This window comes from Myotis yumanensis, unplaced genomic scaffold, assembly GCF_028538775.1.
Source record: "Myotis yumanensis isolate MYYU_CA2020_CCGP unplaced genomic scaffold, mMyoYum1.0.hap1 SCAF_5, whole genome shotgun sequence".
NCBI lineage: Eukaryota > Metazoa > Chordata > Mammalia > Chiroptera > Vespertilionidae > Myotis > Myotis yumanensis.
Window position 1 is genome coordinate 88,587,605 of NW_027223756.1, and position 19,447 is coordinate 88,607,051.

General features: G+C 44.6%; 1 protein-coding gene across 2 annotated transcripts in view; it reads right to left on the reverse strand.

Moving 5' to 3' along the window:
- Positions 1–18,616, reverse strand: part of BRD4 (bromodomain containing 4) — an 85,846-nt gene extending 67,230 nt beyond the window's left edge. The window contains exon 1 of one of the 2 annotated variants that reach the window (XM_070416266.1): positions 18,395–18,616. The gene's annotated coding sequence lies outside the window, so the exon portion shown is untranslated. Of the gene's footprint in view, positions 1–17,940; positions 18,010–18,394 lie in introns of those variants that run through there. The other variant, XM_070416267.1, reaches the window with a different exon arrangement.
- Positions 18,617–19,447: the final 831 nt, after the last annotated feature.

A 19,447-nucleotide genomic window follows, 5' to 3' on the forward strand; every position in this document is an offset into this window, starting at 1 on the left:
TGGATGAAGCAGTCATTTCTAGACTGCATCTGATATCACAGCAATCAGCTCTAGGACTGACTGAGCACCTGTCTGAACCAGGCAAGCTGTGCACTCGCTGAACATCCTCTAAGCCGCCAGTGCCCTATCGGGAGATTCACTCAGCAGCCAAACCCAGCCTGGCCCTGATGCCTGTAGTGGTTGGCAGGCATCATACTAGAAACAACTTTCCCAGCTAAGTGCCAATTTTTTCTCGGTGTTCACACACTTAGGGAATGCAGCTAAACTCAGATCAAGGAGCAATTACTAAATGCCTACTGAGCTCAGGGCTCCCTGTGTTGGGATACTATATTCTGACCTCACCAGAACCTCACACACAGTAGGAATTAGGATTTAGTGTTGTAGTTGAGGATGCTAATGTCAGAAGAAATCGGTCATTTATCTGAGGTCACAAACCTGCAGGGATTAGAAGGCTGCATGACTCCTCACCCTATAAACCAAAATCATTTCCTGATGATTCAGGGCATATACTTGAAAGGCAAAACTGTACAACTTTTAGAAGATAATACAGAACATGTGACTTCAGGTAGTGTTCTCACCAACCATAAAACAAAGATCCATAAATTCACCTATATTAAAATTAAGATCTTCTGTTCCTCAAAAGATGCTATACATGCAGGGGGAGACACACCCAACTAGGGGAAAATATTTGCAAAATGAATTACCCACAAAGAGCTGGTACTGGACTCTACAAAGAACTCCTGCAAATTAGTTTTAAAAGATAATCAAGCTTAAAAAAACAAGAAGCAAAAGTCAAGGGGCAGGTGTTTCAAAGGAGGATACAAGAAGATGCTCACCTCATTAATTTAGATTTCCTTGATAACTGAAGCCACAATGACATTTTATATTCACCAAGGTTGGGAAATTATAAAAAACCTGTTAATGCCAACACTAGTGAAAATGCAGTCCAATATTTTTGGATGTGGGAAGGTAAACATATGCAAGAGGTTTTAAAATAATTTGGCATTATGACAACTCCAATGGCCCAGTAATTCCACTCGTGGGCACTTACTAAGACACGTGCACACATCTCATGCATGCACACACAGAAGAATGCTCACAAAAACATGCTTATTAATTAATGGCACTTCTTCTGTCCTCCCTTCCTCCTCCAATAAAAACAATTCTAATGAGCTATGGTTACCACATGGATGAACCTTAAATGAGAAAGTGGCAGAAGTCTGCAAATTGTATACTAAGTGAAATAAGCTAGTCACATAAAAGACAAATAATGCATGATTCCATTTATATTAGACTAGTGGCCCGTTGCACGAATTCATGCACATTGAAAGGAAATTAATTAGAAGAAATATTTTAATATCGATATTTGCCCTTTCTCTATAATAGAAGTGTCAACCAAATTCACAATCGACAATGACAGGTCGAAACACACGCATGTGATTGGTGCCAGTGAGAGCTTTGTGTGTACTGCGCATGTGTGAATCAACTTAGCCTTTTATATATAGAGAATAAACTTGCTTAATTAGACCTGCTTTCTGATGTAGCCAAACTTTTTACAACCCAGTGAAGCACCCCAACTTCTCTTTCAGGTAACTGTCAGCCACACAGCAGTAAACATCAACACGAAGCAGATTATTACTGTAGATCACACAGGGAGAAGAAAGGGTAAAATATTTAAGTGCAGCAGTGTTTGACTATATTCTGTGCAGTGAGAAAACCTAAAGTCATTTTCAAGGTCCACCATTTCTTACTTCTTTTCAGTCGAGTCAAGTTTCTAAGCTTTCTAAATCTCCGTTTTTCCGGCTAATGAAAAGAAAATAGGATTCCACCGAGTCGCCTATCTACCTACTCCAGGACTTCTATGAGGATCAAATGAGATGAGGCACAGGAAAAACTCTTCACAGACATTTGGTTCAAGTGTAAAATGTTTCCACCTGTGTTCCTGGGCTGAAGAAACTCCAAGGAGGCTAGTCACCAGGGAGAGGAAGCCGGGCTTTGCTACATGACATCATTACCTGGAGCCCACAGCAACCATTTCCGGGCTGGGCTTGGCTGTGGGCTGCATTTTGCGCCATGGGGTCCTGGAAGCGTTGGCTGCAATTTGGTGGGGTGTCACTCGGGACTGGTGGCAGGGCCTGTGTCCCACTTGGGGGAAACCGAGTGTTGGCTTGTTGGCGCCAGGTCCATGATGCTGGCCAGTGTGTGTCACAGCAGCTCCTGCACTGAGCATCTGCCCCCTGGTGGTCAGTACACGTCATAGCAACCTATCAGATGATTGGACACCTAGCATATTAGCCTTTTATATATAGAGACATACATATCTAAAATAGTCAAAACTCTTAGAAACAGAAAGCAGAATGCAGCCGCCAGGACTGGGGGAGGAGGAAAAGGAGAGTTGTTCAATGGATATAGTTTCAGTTTTGCAACATGAAAAAGTCCTGAAGATCTGCTGCACAACAACAATGTGCATATAGTTAACACTATTGTACACTTAAAAATGTTATGACAGTAAAATTATATGTTGTGTTTTTCACCAGAAAAAAAAAAAAAGTAGGCAGATGGCTTCAACACAATTTCCTCAACTCTGAAACACATATAATACCCTCACAGGGCTTATTTAAGGTGCAAATGAAATGCAACAGAAAGTAAGAACTAACAACACTATTAATCATGTCATTAAAAGTGAATGACATAATTTAGTATTAACTTTCAAAATAGTTTCATTTCATGAGCCTATGCTGCAATCCATCTAGTGCAGCAGTTCTCAACCTGTGGGTCGCAACCTCTTTGGCCGTTGAACGACCCTTTCACAGGGGTTGCCTAAGACCATCCTGCATATCAGATATTTACATTACGATTCATAACAGTAGCAACATTACAGTTATGAAGTAGCAACAAAAGTAATTTTAGGGTTGGGTCACATGAGGAACTGTATTTAAAGGGCCAGAAGGTTGAGAACCACTGATCTAGTGTATTTTGATCATGTACTTTGATCATGGAGTAAAACTGCATGGGCTGTAGGGTCTGACTAGGTCTACTAGCACCTCATGCAGTTGATTCACTCCTGGCAGACCCACATATGGTAGTACCTTCTAGAACCACAGCTCAGTCTGCAGTCACTGCTTGAACCTTCATTCACCTTCTCTACACACAAAGATAATGGGCTTAATGGCCAAATGGGCCAGTACTGCCCCTAAAGCTCTACTCACAAAATGGGGGGAGAGGGAATGTATGGAATAAATGCAATGAAAGATGTCAGATAAAGCAAATTCCAGAGGGGTGGGGAACTTTCTAGGGCAGAGACTAGAGAACATGATACTCATCTAGATAACAGGAATTCATTTCAGGATGGTTGGTTTTAGAAGGAAAAACCCTTCCCCAATGAACACCAATTCTCCACCTGACTTATTCCATAGAAGCGTGGCTTTCTCAATCTGAGATCCTATAGGGACTCCATTTCCAACTTCTATGGGATGGGCCAGAGAAGGCATTTTCCCAGCTACATAAATCAGGATTCAGTCCCTCACTATCTTTTGACCCTAAATGATGGCCCAGGCCCCTCCTCTCCCACCCTCCTGGCAAAACCCAAGGCCCCCAAAGTCTGGCTAGACCAGCCCCTGCATCACAGAACTGCACATCCACCTGCTTACAAGGGCAATGTTGACTAGGATGCCTCAGGAGCCCCATGAGATCAGGAGCCTCTTCTCTAAAACCTGTCAAAGCAGGCATGACATGAGTTTTCTAGCCACCTTTACAAGCTCACTTGCCCCATAGAGGTGGTGGCCAACGTGTGGGATAACCCCAAAACATAATGTTTCATCACTAAGGGAATTCCACTGGACAGCACTGCTTTAGAAATTGGATGGGTCACTGTAAAACAAGTAAAATCCAAAATGGACCCTGAGAGATGGGTGATTCTAGGAGAAGCAAAGTGCAAAGACATGGAATGGAATAGTGGACTATCACAGACGCCAGGGGCCCAGAGTTCCCAGAATGGGAGTTTGGGTTTTATCCTACATACAGTGTGTTTTAGAGCAGCTGGAGAATTATGCTGCAATCCATCTAGTGTATTTTGACCATGTACTCTCAAATCTGATTACTAGTCCAGTTTTACATGGAGCTTGTCTAACATTTCTACCATTTTCTTGAGTGAAATTACCCCACAGCCAACCAGAGCCAAACTCGAATTCAATGAGATCAATTGTCATTTTACAAAGTCAAAGAAAAGTTTTAAAAGTAAAATAAAGCTCTGGCTAGTGTGGCTCAGTTGGTTGTCATCAAAAGGTTGCAGGTCTGATTCCCAGTCAGGGCACATACCCAGGTTTTGCGTTTGATCACAACCAATGGATGTTTTCTCTCTCTAAAATCAAATATATTTATCTTTTAAATTTAAAAACAGCAAAATAAAAATCTGTTTCTTGGGTGCACACTTGTTAAATGAATTATATCACCTTTCTAGCTTTGGGTCTCTGCCCATCACTAGAGATGAAGATCCCTGGAACACCTGTCTCACTCTCCCCCAGTCATATTTTGTTTTTTTAAAAAAATATATTTTTATTGAGTTCAGAGAGGAAGAGGGAGAGATAGAAATATCAATGATGAGAGAAAATCCTTGCTTGGCTGCCTCCTGCACACCCCCCTAGGGCAGTGGTTGGCAAACCGCGGCTCTTTAGCCCCTTGAGTGTGGCTCTTCCACAAAATACCACGTGCGGGCGCGCACATACAGTGCGACTGAAGCTTCGTGGCCCATGCGCAGAAGTCGGTTTTCGGCCTGGGCGAGTCTATTTTGAAGAAGTGGCATTAGAAGAAGTGGGGGGTGGACATATAGAGAGGATGAACGAAAGGAAATAGACGAAACAAGTATACGAGACAAGTGTGGATGGGAGAGTTGGAAGGGGTCAACCTCAGCGAACGTACCTCAATCAGACTGAGGACGTTTTTAGCAAAGGCCAGCTTAGGAGTACCCTAATTAAGTTAATAACAATGTACCTACCTATATAGTTTAAGTTTAAAAAATTTGGCTCTCAAAAAAAATTCCAATCATTGTACTGTTGATATTTGGCTGTTGACTAATGAGTTTGCCGACCACTGCCCTAGGGATTGAGCCCACAACTCAGGCATGTGCCCTTGACTGGAATCAAACCTGGGACCCTTCGGTCCGTGGGACCCTCTATCTACTGAGCCAAATTGGCTAGGATCAAAGGAGACTTTAATATGCACCATTCTTAGAAGTAATAGTTCTTTTCTGACAACTCTGCCCCAATTACAAAAGTATGAATTATTCAAGTTTATGGTATTGTATTTCCTATTCTTTCACCAGACAGGGATTTGGAGAGGGAGAATATAGTGACATCATGCACACCACCTGGTGTAGGTGTTCATAGTCCTAAGCGTATATTATTCTGAAGAACGGTTTATCTCCCTCAGTCTGCAGGTTCAAGGGCGTGCAGGAACAAATGTTCCACAGCAGAGAGCAGGCGTTAAGTCACACAAGGAACCAACAGCCATAATCTTTGTATGTCTACCCATACCCAACACCACCAAATAATCAGGCTGGCTAGCGACCCATTGGATTGCCTTCTATAGCAAAGACACTAGGCTGACACCAAATCCTGGAGACAGTTTTAGGAACAGTGGCAGCTTCAGTGAAGAGTCCCAGAACACAAATCTTTTATCTGCAGCCACCACAGGCCTTTTCTGGCATATTCTGACATTCCTTATACCCAGGAAAGAGAACAAGCTGAGAAAGGGGTACAGAGGAGCCCTGGGCAGGTTTGTACCACTATGGACACACGGGTTACTTGAGTTGAGGACTCTGTAAAAACCTCTGGAGGATTTTTGTAAGAACAAATCAAAATGGGTGCTCCATGTTGTTTCTGCTTCATAAATTTGCAAACATCTGACAAATCAGGCTGCATGCAAAAAGGAAAGTCTTCAAAACCATCAAGAACCTTTTATTTTTATTATTTTTTAAAATCCTCACCCAAGGATATGTTTTTATAGATTTTTAGAGAGAGAGGAAGGGAAAGAGGGAGAGGGGGAGAGAGAAACTTCGATGTACTGCCTCCTGTACGTGCCCCAACCGGGGATAGAACCCACAACCTAGGTATGTGCCCCTACTGGGAATCAACTCTGCAACTATTTGGTTTACGAGACGATGCTCCAACCAACTGAACCACTCGACCAAAACTATCAAGAGCCTTTTAATTAACATAAGACACTTCTCATTCTCAAAACAAAACAACAAAAAAACCCTAGTTAATTCATTGTAGTACATACTCGTTGGGTGGGCTTTAGGATTCTAACCCCCCGGACACCCAAATATTATTTAATGTTCACACATACACATTTTTCTGGAGAAAGAATCCACAGCATCCATCACATCCTCAAAGAGACCTCAGATCTCCCCTCAAATTAAGAACTGATGCTCTAGTGAGAAACAGGGCTAGTTTTGTCCTTGGCCATGGGACTCTCGATTATTTGAGCCCCTTAAAGGACTAAATAAAGCCAACAACAAGAACTGTAGAAAAATTATTGCTCTAGCAATGCTTAACACTTGTTTTTGATTAAGGAAATCTGAGTAGTTTTCAGTAATACTAGAGCAGTGGTTCTCTCAACCTTGGCTGCACATTAGAATCACCTGGGAATCTTTTTAAAATCCTGATATCTAGGCCTCATCCTCTGGAAATTCGGTTTCTTTGTTACTAATGTTGTGGCCCCACCCCATAACAAAGAAACAGAATTTCTGGAGGATGAGGCCCAGAAATCAGGATTTTAAAAAGATTTCCAGTGATTCTAATGTGCAGCCAAGGTTGAGAACCACTGTACTAGAGGAATGCCAAGCAGCAGACTACAAGAACTCAAGTACAGAAACAGCTTAGTAAACGACAAGTTTTTGCAGACACGGACAAAGATGAATCCAGCCTACTGAAACGTTCTTCGTTACAATTTCATTCATGTAAATGTCTACTGAAATTTATCTACCTGGTCTCTTATCCTAGTCTTGCCCTATGCTTCCCTGATGGTCTAAGCCAGGGGTGAGGAACCTTTTTTCTGCCAAGGGCCATTTGGATATTTATATCATTCAAGGGCCAAATAAAATTATCAACTTAAAAATTAGCTTGCTATATTTGGCCAAACATTTAATTAACTCAACCGTAATGCCTTGGCAGGGCCAAACCAAATGATTTCGTGGTCCTTTTACGGCCTGAAGTTCCCCACCCATCTTTTTTTTGTTTCCCGAGGGCTGTTTTTCTGGCCAAACCGGGTCCTTTCACTGGTGGCCCAAGCCCTCTCACCCACCCAAGAGACTTTTGAGACTTGTCGTGACTCCTTCCAGAGCCCCCACAGCAGCTCCCTCTGTACCTGGGACCTGGTAAGATAAACTGTCTTTCTTTTATTCCTCTACCATAGGATTCTATACATACATCCTTAACCATATATATTCACGTCACCCTTTTCTTTTTTCTTTAAAGTGTATCTTTTTACTCTTTTCTTTAAAAAAAAAAAAAAAAAAGGTAGTGTGTGGTTTTTTAAAAATTGATTTTAGAGAGAGGAAGGGAGAGGGAGGGAGAGAAACATTGATGAGAAACATCGATCAGCTGGGCTGCCTCCTGCACACCCCCTCTACCAGAGATCAACCCCACCACCAGGGAATCGAACCGGTGACCTGTTGGTGCATGTGAACACACTCAACCAACTCAGCCACACCGGCCAGGCTACCCTTTTCTTTTTCAACTAATTCTGGTTTATCACCTCAGTATGAAAAAAATAACTTGCCTTTCATCCATCCAAAATTTCTTGCTTTAAGGAGTACACTCTACTTCTAGCGTAAAAGACAGGTGGTTTAACAAAAAAATCCCACCTAGCATGTCTCATAATAATAACCAATATACTGCTGGAGCTACTACTTGAGGTGAACAAGTGGGGGGCAGAGATAGGCTACAAGTGCCATGTTTAAGGCAAGGTGGTTCGGCATTCCATCCTGCATATGGTCAGGGATGGGCAATGATCTGAGCCAGAGTCTCCTGCCACCAGAAAGCACTACTGGGGAAGACTCACTCTTGACCTTGAGGTCAGGATATCAGAGCGAGAACAAGCTCTGATGTCCCTGTTACAGCCCCTGGATTCAGCTGTGCCTGAGCCCCACTCTAAACTTCTTGACAAATCAGCCAACAAATTTCCTCTTGTTGTAACTAGTTTTGTTATATTTATACCAGAGAGACCTATCCAATACAACCATTTCCTAAAAGAACTGACATCTTAATTTAAAAGTTGGTAGGACAGTATCTACAGGACAAGTAGCCTGCCTTACACACATGCACAAGCACATATACTTGTTTTGCCTGTTGCAAACTACTGACAATCTTCACCACTACATGACTCCTAAACTTCACACCACTCCCACTCCCTACAGAGCTTCTAGCAAGCAGTGGGTACAAGGAAGAAAACAAAGATCAACGCAGTTCACCTGCTACTAGAAAGCATATCCAGGAGGGTCACCCTTGGGCAAGTGTCATAGTAATAGTGATGACAGGAAATAAGTAGAGAGTGTTATGATGTTATAGCAATAGAAAATAATTAAAGAGTGTTATAGGAAATGTAGAAAAATTATTTTTTGTGAAATATTAAAGAGCACAGGGAATGACCACTCTGGCCAAGCCCTAGCTGCACCATATAGATAAGACCATAGCTGAATGCTACCCTTAGGAATGACATATGTAAACCTGATAGACACCGTCTGAGTGACACTGTGATTGATAACCAGCTTGTACTCTGATTAACACTTGTGTGATGACGTAAGTTACTGATAGCCACCTGGACTGCCGTGGGTCAGAACAGGCTTAAAAACGGGTCCCCAACTTCAGACATCGATAACCTTCTTGGTCCACGCTCCAAGCCGGAGGGCAGAAGAATGGCCGAACCTCTGATCGCCAGACTTTGGTCGCTCTCCTCCCGCTGACTTGACTCGACCAGACAGCCAGCTACCCAAAGAGGGATCCGCCGCTGCCCTTAGAGGACGCCACTCTTCCTGGGGACCCCATTAAGTCTGAGCCCAGGGCACCAGGAACCTTGTGAGTAATGAGGTGTGATTTGCAACTGCATATTCTTGTGTGACGTAATTCCTCCAGCAGTCTTAACTATATTAATACAGTGGGGCCTTGACTTACGAGCGTCCCGACTAACGAGTTTTTTGAGATACCAGCTGTCTCTCAGCTGATTTTTTGCATTGAGTTGACAGAGTAATTTGAGCTCCTTAACAAGCTCGGTCTCGGAACGAATTAAACTCGCAAGTCAAGGCCCCACTGTATAAGGTCAGATGATAATGCCTACCCTCGGTCCTGCTTGCTTAGAGCAGTCTCTTCGCTACCAACTACTTAATGTCTGAACACCTTCACGGTTAAGTTTATCTCAAGGGACGCCTTGGATAACGCCCCATATACTCTACTCGGACAGCAAGTGAACAGATTGCAAAATGGCCAAAAAGGGAGGAGAAATCAAGGTAACCAGTTACCAATGAGTAGTATCTAACACAGGGGTGGGCAAACTTTTTGACTCGAGGGCCACAATGGGTTCTTAAACTGGACCGGAGGGCCGGAACAAAAGCATGGATGGAGTGTTTGTGTGAACTAATATAAATTCAAAGTAAACATCATTACATAAAAGGGTATGGTCTTTTTTTTTTTTTTTTTAGTTTTATTCATTTCAAACAGGCCGGATCCGGCCCGCGGGCCGTAGTTTGCCCACGGCTGATCTAACACCATGTTATTTCACACTGTTCTGACATGACCCACAATAAGAAACACATTTTATCATGTACACAATAAATGAAGTTTTTATAAAATACCCTTGAGTGGCTGACACCCTTTAACATTTCTTTTTTTTCCTTACACAATTAACTGCAATCTACTTAATTCATTCCATTACCCACAATTTGAAAAATATATAATAAAACAAGAATTACTTTCTCTTAAAATCTAGATGCTGGTCAAAGTTCCTAGAGCCAAAATCTATTATTCCATTTCACATATGGAAAACTGAGGCTTGGGAGGGTATACAACTGGTCCAAGGCAGGCATGGTGTACTCTTTCCTACAGCCCAGCACCGCTCCCCCCCAACCTGTGCTGGCAGGTTCCATACTCCACGCAGTTCTCCCATTTCAACTCTCACAATAACAATCTGCTCCCACGAAATATGGGTTTCCTCAAACACAGTGGAAAGTGTTCCAAGTGTAAAATCACAAATTTATCTCACTCTTCCTTTTCTTTTACACAAAACAAAATCTCAAATGCCAATTCACCCACAGGCATGTATGTGTCATTGCCTGGGGTAAGACAACTGGGGACATTAGCCACCCACAAGGACGCAGGAATTACTAATTCCTGTTTCTGGAAATTGCACAATCCCAAGCCCAAGTCTCCCCTGGCACTGCTTCACAGTGTGCCAATGTCTGTGGACATAACAGCAACTAGAAACAAACAAGAAGTTTCGGCTGTAAGTGGACAAGACCAAGAAGATGACCACAGGCAAAATGGGGCCTGCATAGCTTTTCTCAAGGCTCTTCAGGCAGAGCAAAGCAAGCACTCCCTATCCCCCACCAGAATATAATAGAGGCTCCTCCTTATTCTCCCAATCTGAACACAATAAAAATATGAGACACCACCCCCCACCCCCACCAGAACCCATTTTACAAATAATGAGGCATGTTTAGGAATTATGTAACTTGCCTGAGGTCAAGGCCAGAAGGGAGTCCGGCTGGGACTAAAACCTGACAGTAGACTCCATAGTTCTCCCTCTCTGGTACACAGTTCCACCCAATCCCAACCAACCCTGCTCACACAGCCCAAAGTCCTGGAATTTTCTACGTTGGGAGAAGAGGCCAACACTGTCAAGGAAAAAATCACAGAATAACCTATAGCAGGGGTGGGCAACCTTTTTGTGAGTGCGTGCCAAAACCAGCAAAATCTCTGACTCAAAATTATTCTTCGTGCCAACCCTAATTTTTTGAGAACATGTTACGCCTACTTGATATCTCTTAAGGTGTACATATGTGAAGAACCTTGAAGAAATAATAAAATTGATTCGAGCGACAAAAACAGTATGATGATGAAAAATATTTATTTTTTAATATATACATGTACACTGATAGTCCGACAGAAAACTTTATGACCCCGTTTGATATTATCAGTGGGACTTTTGCTGCTGCATCACTGATGACAGAGACTTTACATCAGGTTTATATTTCGTGACCTTCAGAGATATGCATGAGCTACTACTTTCATCCGTCAGGCTACTCCTATTACGAGACTTAACAAAATTCATCACTGAGAACAAAGATTCATAAGCATATGTGGATGAAACCAAAACACTGGTCGGATCTAGGAAGGCAGGGAGAGTTAAGGCAGAGGCATAGAAATTGCTCTTCCCCTCTCTCGTCAATCCATGTCTATGGTCTTTAAGATAACTTGTTATGTAAAATTATTTATTTATCTAAGATGCACCTACACTGAATTTATCTGAAAAATAAAAAAGTCGACATTAAGAAAAAAATTGGGGGTGGGGGTGGGGGTGGGTAAGAGATCAACCGAAGGACTTGTATGCATGCATATAAGCATAACCAATGGACACAAGACACTGGGGGGTATGGGAGGCTAGGGGAAGGTCAAGGGCGGGGGGGGGGGGGGGGGGGAGGAGACATATATAATACTCTTTGTAATACTTTAAGCAATAAAACAATTTAAAAAATTGTAAATGGAAGATTATGAGAGGGTTTCGCGTGCCAGCAAAAGTTACTGGCATGCCATGTTTGGCACGCGTGCCAGGGGTTGCCCACCCCTGGCCTATACCTAGCATGAACAACAAAAAAAGTCTTTATTTGTAAGATGTCACAGGTCAAAAAGAAATGGCATATGCATTCAAGTACCCTTAATTGGCAGTTAAATACTCAGATTTGACAAATCTCTTAAAGAAATATGTTCTCCAATTGGGTTTAACACAAAAGGCATTCCACATGGAACTGGATCCTAACAGCACCTAGAAATGGTGAATGGCATGGACTGGTTCTTCTGGTCAATAGGCCCAAAGTCCATTAGCTGGATCTCAGCCTTCCAGCCAGGAACTCTATTTCCCTGGCATATCCAGCTATCTTGTCCCCCTTCTAGGGAGGTCCTGACTTGTGACAAATCTTCCAGGAAACCAGAATCTTTTCACCAAAGCCAGATGCCAACACAATTCAAATCAGGGCCAAAGAAGGCAGGGAAGGTATGAAGAGGCGCTGGAAAAACCTCAGTTTATCAGCAATTTCTGGCAACCTGGCAATTGCCTTTGTCCAGATAACCAGGCTTTAATGAAAAAGACAGGTTACAGTTTAGGCCTGAGGATACACTGAACCACCTTCCTCTGCTGGATCATTTCCCCAAACTCTTCAGCCAGGATCCCCTGGGTGGAAGACCCCAGAGCTGCCACTTTTTCACCAATCCCATTATCACCACTTTTAATCTCACTATCAGATAAAAACAAATTCTCACTTAAAAACAACCTTAACCCCCTCCTCCATTGAGAAAGGCACCTGGCCGATCTTGGTGTCACCTAGTGCACTTTCCTAGCCCTCATCAGTTTGACTCTCTTACCCCGTACCTAATCTCATTTCAATTTTGGCTATGGTCAATGACAGCAAGCAAGGAGCTAACCTTGACAGGGCACCGCCTCATTTTACCGCCAGCTGAAAGATTCGTAAATGGAGTTTGGGGAAGGTTGAGGGACAATGTGAAGGTCACAGAGCGGACAGCAGGGCCAGAATTCAAAATGGGGCCTAACTGTGCCACACTGGTTAGATAGAGCAGGTCAGGAGAAAATGAGATAGGATGGGACACCAAGAGGCCATTCAAGCCCTCCCAGTCACTCTCCCCAGAGCATTCAGATAACACTGGACTGCTAGTTTAGGGTCAGGAATTCAGGAAACAAAGTCCAGTTCTGGGCAGAAGAGAGTAGAAAGGTCACAGAGCAAGATCTGAGACACTTCTGCTTCTCAGAACGAACTCAAGACAACATTTTGTTTTCACACAATTGCTATTTGTGGGGGGATAATGTTAAAAACCTCACCCTTATAAACAAGACACTGTGCTAAGCTGTGAAGAAAAATAAAAAGGAAATTCATGGAACTTTTCTAGAAAACTAATTTGTATCCAGTTTTCAAAAATGCACACCCTTTTGGTCTAGCAATTCCCTCTAGACATGAAGAGAGAGAAAACTTAAAAATAGCATAATTAAACTACAGTATTTCATGTTAGATTAGACAACCATTTATCTTTGTTTTCTTTTTGTTAATCCTTACCCAAGGATCCCCGCCCCTCCCTCCCCCCATTAATTTTTACAGGGAGTAGAAGGGAGGGAGGAAGGGGCAGAGAGAAACATGGATGGGAGAGAGACACATCGATTGGTTGCCTCCCACACTCACTGGAAATCAAACCTGCACTCCTCTTGTCCAGGAACTGAACCTGAGACCCTTTGGTGTGAGGGCCAATACTCTAACCACTAAACCATTCCGGCCAGGGCTTAGGCAAACAATTGAAACATAGCATTTTGGAAATGTTCAAAATGTAATTTTTTTTTGAAAAGTTAAAGAGTACAATCCAATTTTGTTACTCATGTAGAAAGACTAGAATAAAAATAGATTTAAGAGATTTTTTTCACATTTAGCACCATCCTAATATTCTGTTTTCCAAATTCTTTAAAATGATCATGCTACTTTTGTTTTTAAAGAAAAAACCCTTACAGACCAGCCAGTGTAGCTCAGTGGTTGAGCACTGACCCATGAACCAGGAGGTCACAGTTTGATTCCCCCTGTCAGGGCACATGCCTGGGTTGTGGGCTCAATTCCCAGTAGGGGATGTGCAGGAGGCAGCCAATCAATGATTCTCTCTCATCATTGATGTTTCTATCTCTCTTCCTCTCCCCTCTTTGCAATCAATAAAAGACAAGCAAACATATTAACAAAGAAGAAAAAACAAAACCTTACAATCTCATTTTCAAATGTGGACCAACCACGTCTATTCCCTTCGGGGTTGAATGGGACAGATGGTTGCTTTGCTTTAACTATATTTCTTTAGAAAAGAATACATCCATGATTTATGCTGGGTTATATAGATGCAGGTTTTTAAAATCAAATTTAATAACTTAAGGCCTGTTTAGACTGGAGAAAAAAAATTAAATGTTTCTAAAATCTCCCTTCATAACAACAGTAGCACACATTTGGGGTACATCTTTCAAACTGTTTTCTGTGCCTTATTAGAATTTCAAACTGTTCTCCAACAACGTATAATTTAAAAAACAAAGTATAATTTAATCAAACTACCCAGACTGTACTACAAGTCAACATGCTGACATCCTTGCACTTTCATTTCCTCATTCTTTTAAGTGGCCATACCATATCCCATTAAGCTTTTCTTTTAAGCCCTCTGTAAAAGCACTAGAAAATCAATGCCGTTAAAAAGTTACTGTGTAGGCTCAAAAAGTTAGTTACTATGACCCAGCAATTCCACGCCTAGGCATCTACCCAAGATAAATCAATACATGTCCACACAAAAACTTGCACATGAACACTGATAGCATTATTCATAATAGCCAAAACCCAAATATCTATCAACTGATGAAGGGATAAAATGTAGCATATCCATATAATGGAAGAGCATTTAGTTATAAAAGGAACAAAGTACTAATTCATACTATAGTACAAACCCTGAAAACATTATACTGTAAAAGCAGCTAGACACAAAAAGTTATATAATTCCTGAAATATACAGAATAGGCAAACACTGGATTGTACACTTTAAACGTTTTTATTATTGCTGATTTTTAGAGAGGAAGGGGGGGGGGAGTGAGGGTCATCAATCAGAGAGACACATTGATTGGTTGTCTCCTGCTTGTAACCTTAGGGTACAAGGAACGATGCCCCACTGGCCAGGGCTGAATTGTACATTTTAAATTGGTGAACTGTATCATGTGTAAATTATGTCTAAGTAAAGCTGTAATAATACATAGTTTATATTCAATAAGTACTTTGGGGATGAATACATTAATAAAGAATATATGTACCAAACAAGTCATGAGCAAATATCTTTTTGTCTTCCCTTGTGCATAGTAAGAGCTCAGGAACTAATTGTTTATATGGATTAGCCAATCACATACACATGAAATGAGAATTTCACAAAGGAAGTACTCAATCTTTTTTTTAATCAAGTTTTTATTGACAATATGAGATTCACATTAAGAAATGCTACCCATACCTGTTTATTATTAGGCATGATTTATCACTCTCTTAAGACACTTTTCTCAGGTCAGAGTTGAACCACAGCCTAAAAACACTCACCACATTTCAAACTGCTAAGTAGGAAATATACAGTATACAGTGCACAGAAATACTGCATGCCACACTGCCTGGACTACTAATAAGTTTACTGCAATTTTTAGAGATCTTAATGTTATCTTAGTTAAAATTCACATTCCTTGTAAGTCCTACTGACGAATTATGTCCCCTGTTAACAATATGTTATTAACATAAAAGGAATTATTTGCAGTTGGTATTGTGGACATCCCAAATTCTTGCTCAATTATCTCTTTAGTTTATTCACTCAAAGAATATTTTAGATGCTCTTATAGGAATTAAGGATACAATATAGAATAAAAATAGACAAAGCGAAGCAAACAAAACCCTGTCTTCATGGAACTTAACAGTCCAGTAAAAAAGAAAATAATTTAGGACAAATTTTATTTTTAGACTCATGCCTTTTTTTAAATCCACACCCAAGGATATGCCTTTTTATTGGTTCTAGAGCCAGAGAATGGGAGAGGGAGACAGAGAGAAACATTGATGTAAAAGACAAAATCCACTGGTTGTCTCACACTCGTGTCCTGACCAGGAATTGACATGGGACAACACTCTAACCACAGAGAACACCAGCCAGAGCATAAACTCAATGCCTTATGAGTTAAATGTCACCATCAGCAAGGAATCCCCACAATCCTCACTGTGCAAATGAGAATGTCCAGTAACGTTAGCAATTTTCAGTAACAAGCCTTTCTTTTTATACTTTTTTTTTTTTTCTCTTTTTATACTTTTATACTTTTATACTTTTACCACATAAAGACAACACAATCTACTTCACAAAGTTATTTAGTATCAAAAACTGAAACATTTTACATGCACATAATTGTGACAGACAGTGACAGTGGGCTGTTCGAAGATTTAACTGCCCAGTTCTTCAAGGTACTTAGGCACCAAATGGTTTTTTATTTAAATTAAGAAAAAGTGAGGCCAGTGTGGCTGGTGGTTGAAGCCAGAGCATAAACTCATGCCTTATGAGTTAACTGTCATCATCAGCAAGGAATCCCCACATACTGTCCACCCAAAGGTGGCAGGTTCGATTCCCAGCGAAGGGCACATACCCAGGTTTCCGGTTCGATTCCTAGTCTTCCTAGTCGGGTGCATTAGGGAGGCAACTGATGGATATTTCTTTCTCCTTCTCTCTAAAATTAATTTAATTTTTTTAAAAATATGAAAAATAGAAAAAAAGAGAAGGCATTCAATAATCTGGTTTGTGTAACACGAAAATATCCACCACCACCAAAAGCAGAAGTGCAAATTAGTACAAAGATCACAACTGGCTCAAAAAGATAACTTTTGGAGACACAGTCTAAGACTCATTTACTCCACAGCTTCAGTCCTTAGATACTGTTTCCTACCAAGATAGGGGATATGGTGGGTAATACGGGGATGCATTTTGTTTCAGACCAGACTTTTCCTTCTCGATTTGGTAAGCTGAAACCATCTGAGAGTTTTACCTGCCCCAGGTTGAAGCTTTTGGGGAGAAGGAGTTGGTTATCTACCATGCCTTGCTGGAAGATAATCTCCATCCAAATTAAAACGAAAGGAATGTTTTATTAAATTACTGGCAAGGTCATAAAACTGTGCCATCCAAAACCTTGAAATTGAAAGCACATTCATAAATCCTGTTGAGTATCGCTTGTTTTACAAATTCTAAGGACTACAAATTCCAAGGGCTCACAATTTAAGGAACTTGACAGCCTCATTCATGAAAATCTCCAACTGTATTATAGCACCAAAGTACACTGAGGCTGGGTTTTTGTAAACTCGGACATCTACAGCCCTCTCAAAGGTAAGCAAAGACACTTCAAGTCTCATTAGGCACGGACTGCAAGAGGTCCCCTCTTGCATCCAACACACAGGTAAAAATGAACCCAAGGGCCAAGAACATAAACCCCACCAGGTTGCATGAAACATCAAATGAGTAAACAACTACATAAAAACGCTTCAAAAAACAGTGCGTGGTCTTGCGTAAAAGGGAAGTCAGCCAGCCACTCGGCAAAAGCACATGACTCATCCACCGGCCCGAACACTATCCACTACACCAAAGTGGGGTTTCCCATCTCCAAGGCCAGGCTTTGGGGGCGTCTCAGCTGGGTAAAGCTGTGCTATTTCCGTGAGGGGAGGTCATTTTTATTTCGCTGAATCTCAGCTCCATCACATCCCAACTCCAACCCATCACCCCGCATAACACCGCAAATAAACGGGGCAGTGGCAAGGACGCCAAGCGAGCACCGACCCAGCAAAACAAAGCGCCCAGCGAGGGGCTGCCAGGCTGGGAGTAGTCGCGGGGAGAGAGCCCGGCTCGCCCCCGAGGCGGAGTGCAGTGGCAGCCTCCTCCCGGGAGGGAACGGCCGCGTTCTCCGCAGAGCACCGAGGACACTCGGGAAGGTGAGGAAATGGGGGCGGGGGCGCGTTGCCCCAGCCCAGGCGGAAGGACCAAGGCGCCGAGGTGGGCCAAGAGCGCGCCGGACCCGACCCACGTGAGCGGTCGGGCTGAGGCCAAGGCCGCTCCGGGGACGGCGGCGCCGCGGCCACCTCGCCGGGCCCGGACTTACCCGGGCCGGGCGCGCCGCTGGCCCCGCAGCGGCCGCTTCCTCCTCCTCCTCCTCACTTGACAAAATGGCGGCGACAGGAAGTGCTGAGCGACTCGGCCCGCCCCCCCTCCCCCGGCCGCCCGCCCCGCCGCGGCGCACGCGCCCCCCGCAGGCGCCCCCGCCCCGCTGACCGGCCCGACCCCGGGGGCGTCGGCGCCCATGACCGGGCGGGCGAGCGAGCGGCCCGACGCCCCGACGACAACGGCGCAGGCGACCCCGGGCCGAGCGGGCGGCGCGGGGACGCGGGAGGCCCGCAGGCCCGAGCCCGCGTCCCCCTGGCCTCCCTACCCTCGCGCCGATGGCGTCGGAACTGGCGCACCGGCCCCATTACGCAATGCAGGTGACGCGTGCGGCGCTGAGAGCCCTCGCTGGCCGCCCTGAGCCTTCCGTCGCCCCGAAGGGCACTGGTCCTCACCTGAAACGCTAGGCCGCACGCCGCCCCCACCGGCCGCCGCAGCCTCCTCCTGGAGCTGCTATGCGGCGCCGGGGCCCGCCCGTCGCGCCCGCCGCTCCGCCGCGCTCACAGGCCCCGCTCGCCGGCGAGCACCGCCGGCAGCCGCCACCGTCGCAGCCACTGCTTCGGCCCCTCGGTTGCGGGAGAGCAGAACAAACAGCCCTAGAGCCGCCGCCGCCACTACCGCCGCCGCCGCCAGCGCACTGACGTCACCGTGCACGCTGTGCGCGCGGCCCGGCGTCGCCGCCGCCCGGCGTGCGCGCCCCCGAGATCGCGCCGGAGCGAGCGAGCTCGGGAGAGCCCGCGGCCGCGAGGTAAGTGCGCGAGGCGGGCGGGCGTGCGGGGCTGGGGAACCCCGCAGGCCGGGCGAGGGGACTCTTCACGTGGAGGGCGGGGCCCCGAAGACCGAGGGAGGAGGCTGAGGAGACCGTGCGGACCGAGGGGAGAAGTTCCTCAAACCCCGTGCAGACCGAGGGAAGGGACCGTGGGGAGGCCGGAGGCTGCGTTCAGGGGGAGGATGTGAAGGCAGAGGTAGGCGTCCGAAATGGAGGAGGGTTCTGACGATCGACCCTCAAAGAGGAAGGCCGGTGATGGGAGATCTCAAAGGCTGACGGCAGAGGCCGAGGAGCGACCAATGTTGAGAAGCCCCCTCCCCGGAGGGGAGTCTGAAGGGTGTAGGAGGAGTTTGGGGGTGGTGGGCCCCGAGTGCTGCTGCGACAGGGGCGCCAGCACTGGGGTGAGGGAGAGTTGAGGCCGTCAACAGGCTGCAGCGATGCTGAACCGCGGGCCCAGGGCACTCCCTCCGTGGTCCCCCGCTGACCTCCTCCTTGTCCTGAAGACTCCGCTCCATGAAGTGGCAGGAGGTTTGCCCCGCGGGGTTCTCGGTGGTTGAGCGTCACCGATGGGTTCCCGGTCAGGGCACACGCCCGGGTTTCAGGCTCCATCCCCAGTAGGGGGCGTGCCGGAGGCAGCCGATCAGTGATTCTCATCATTGACGTTTCTCTCCTCCGCCCT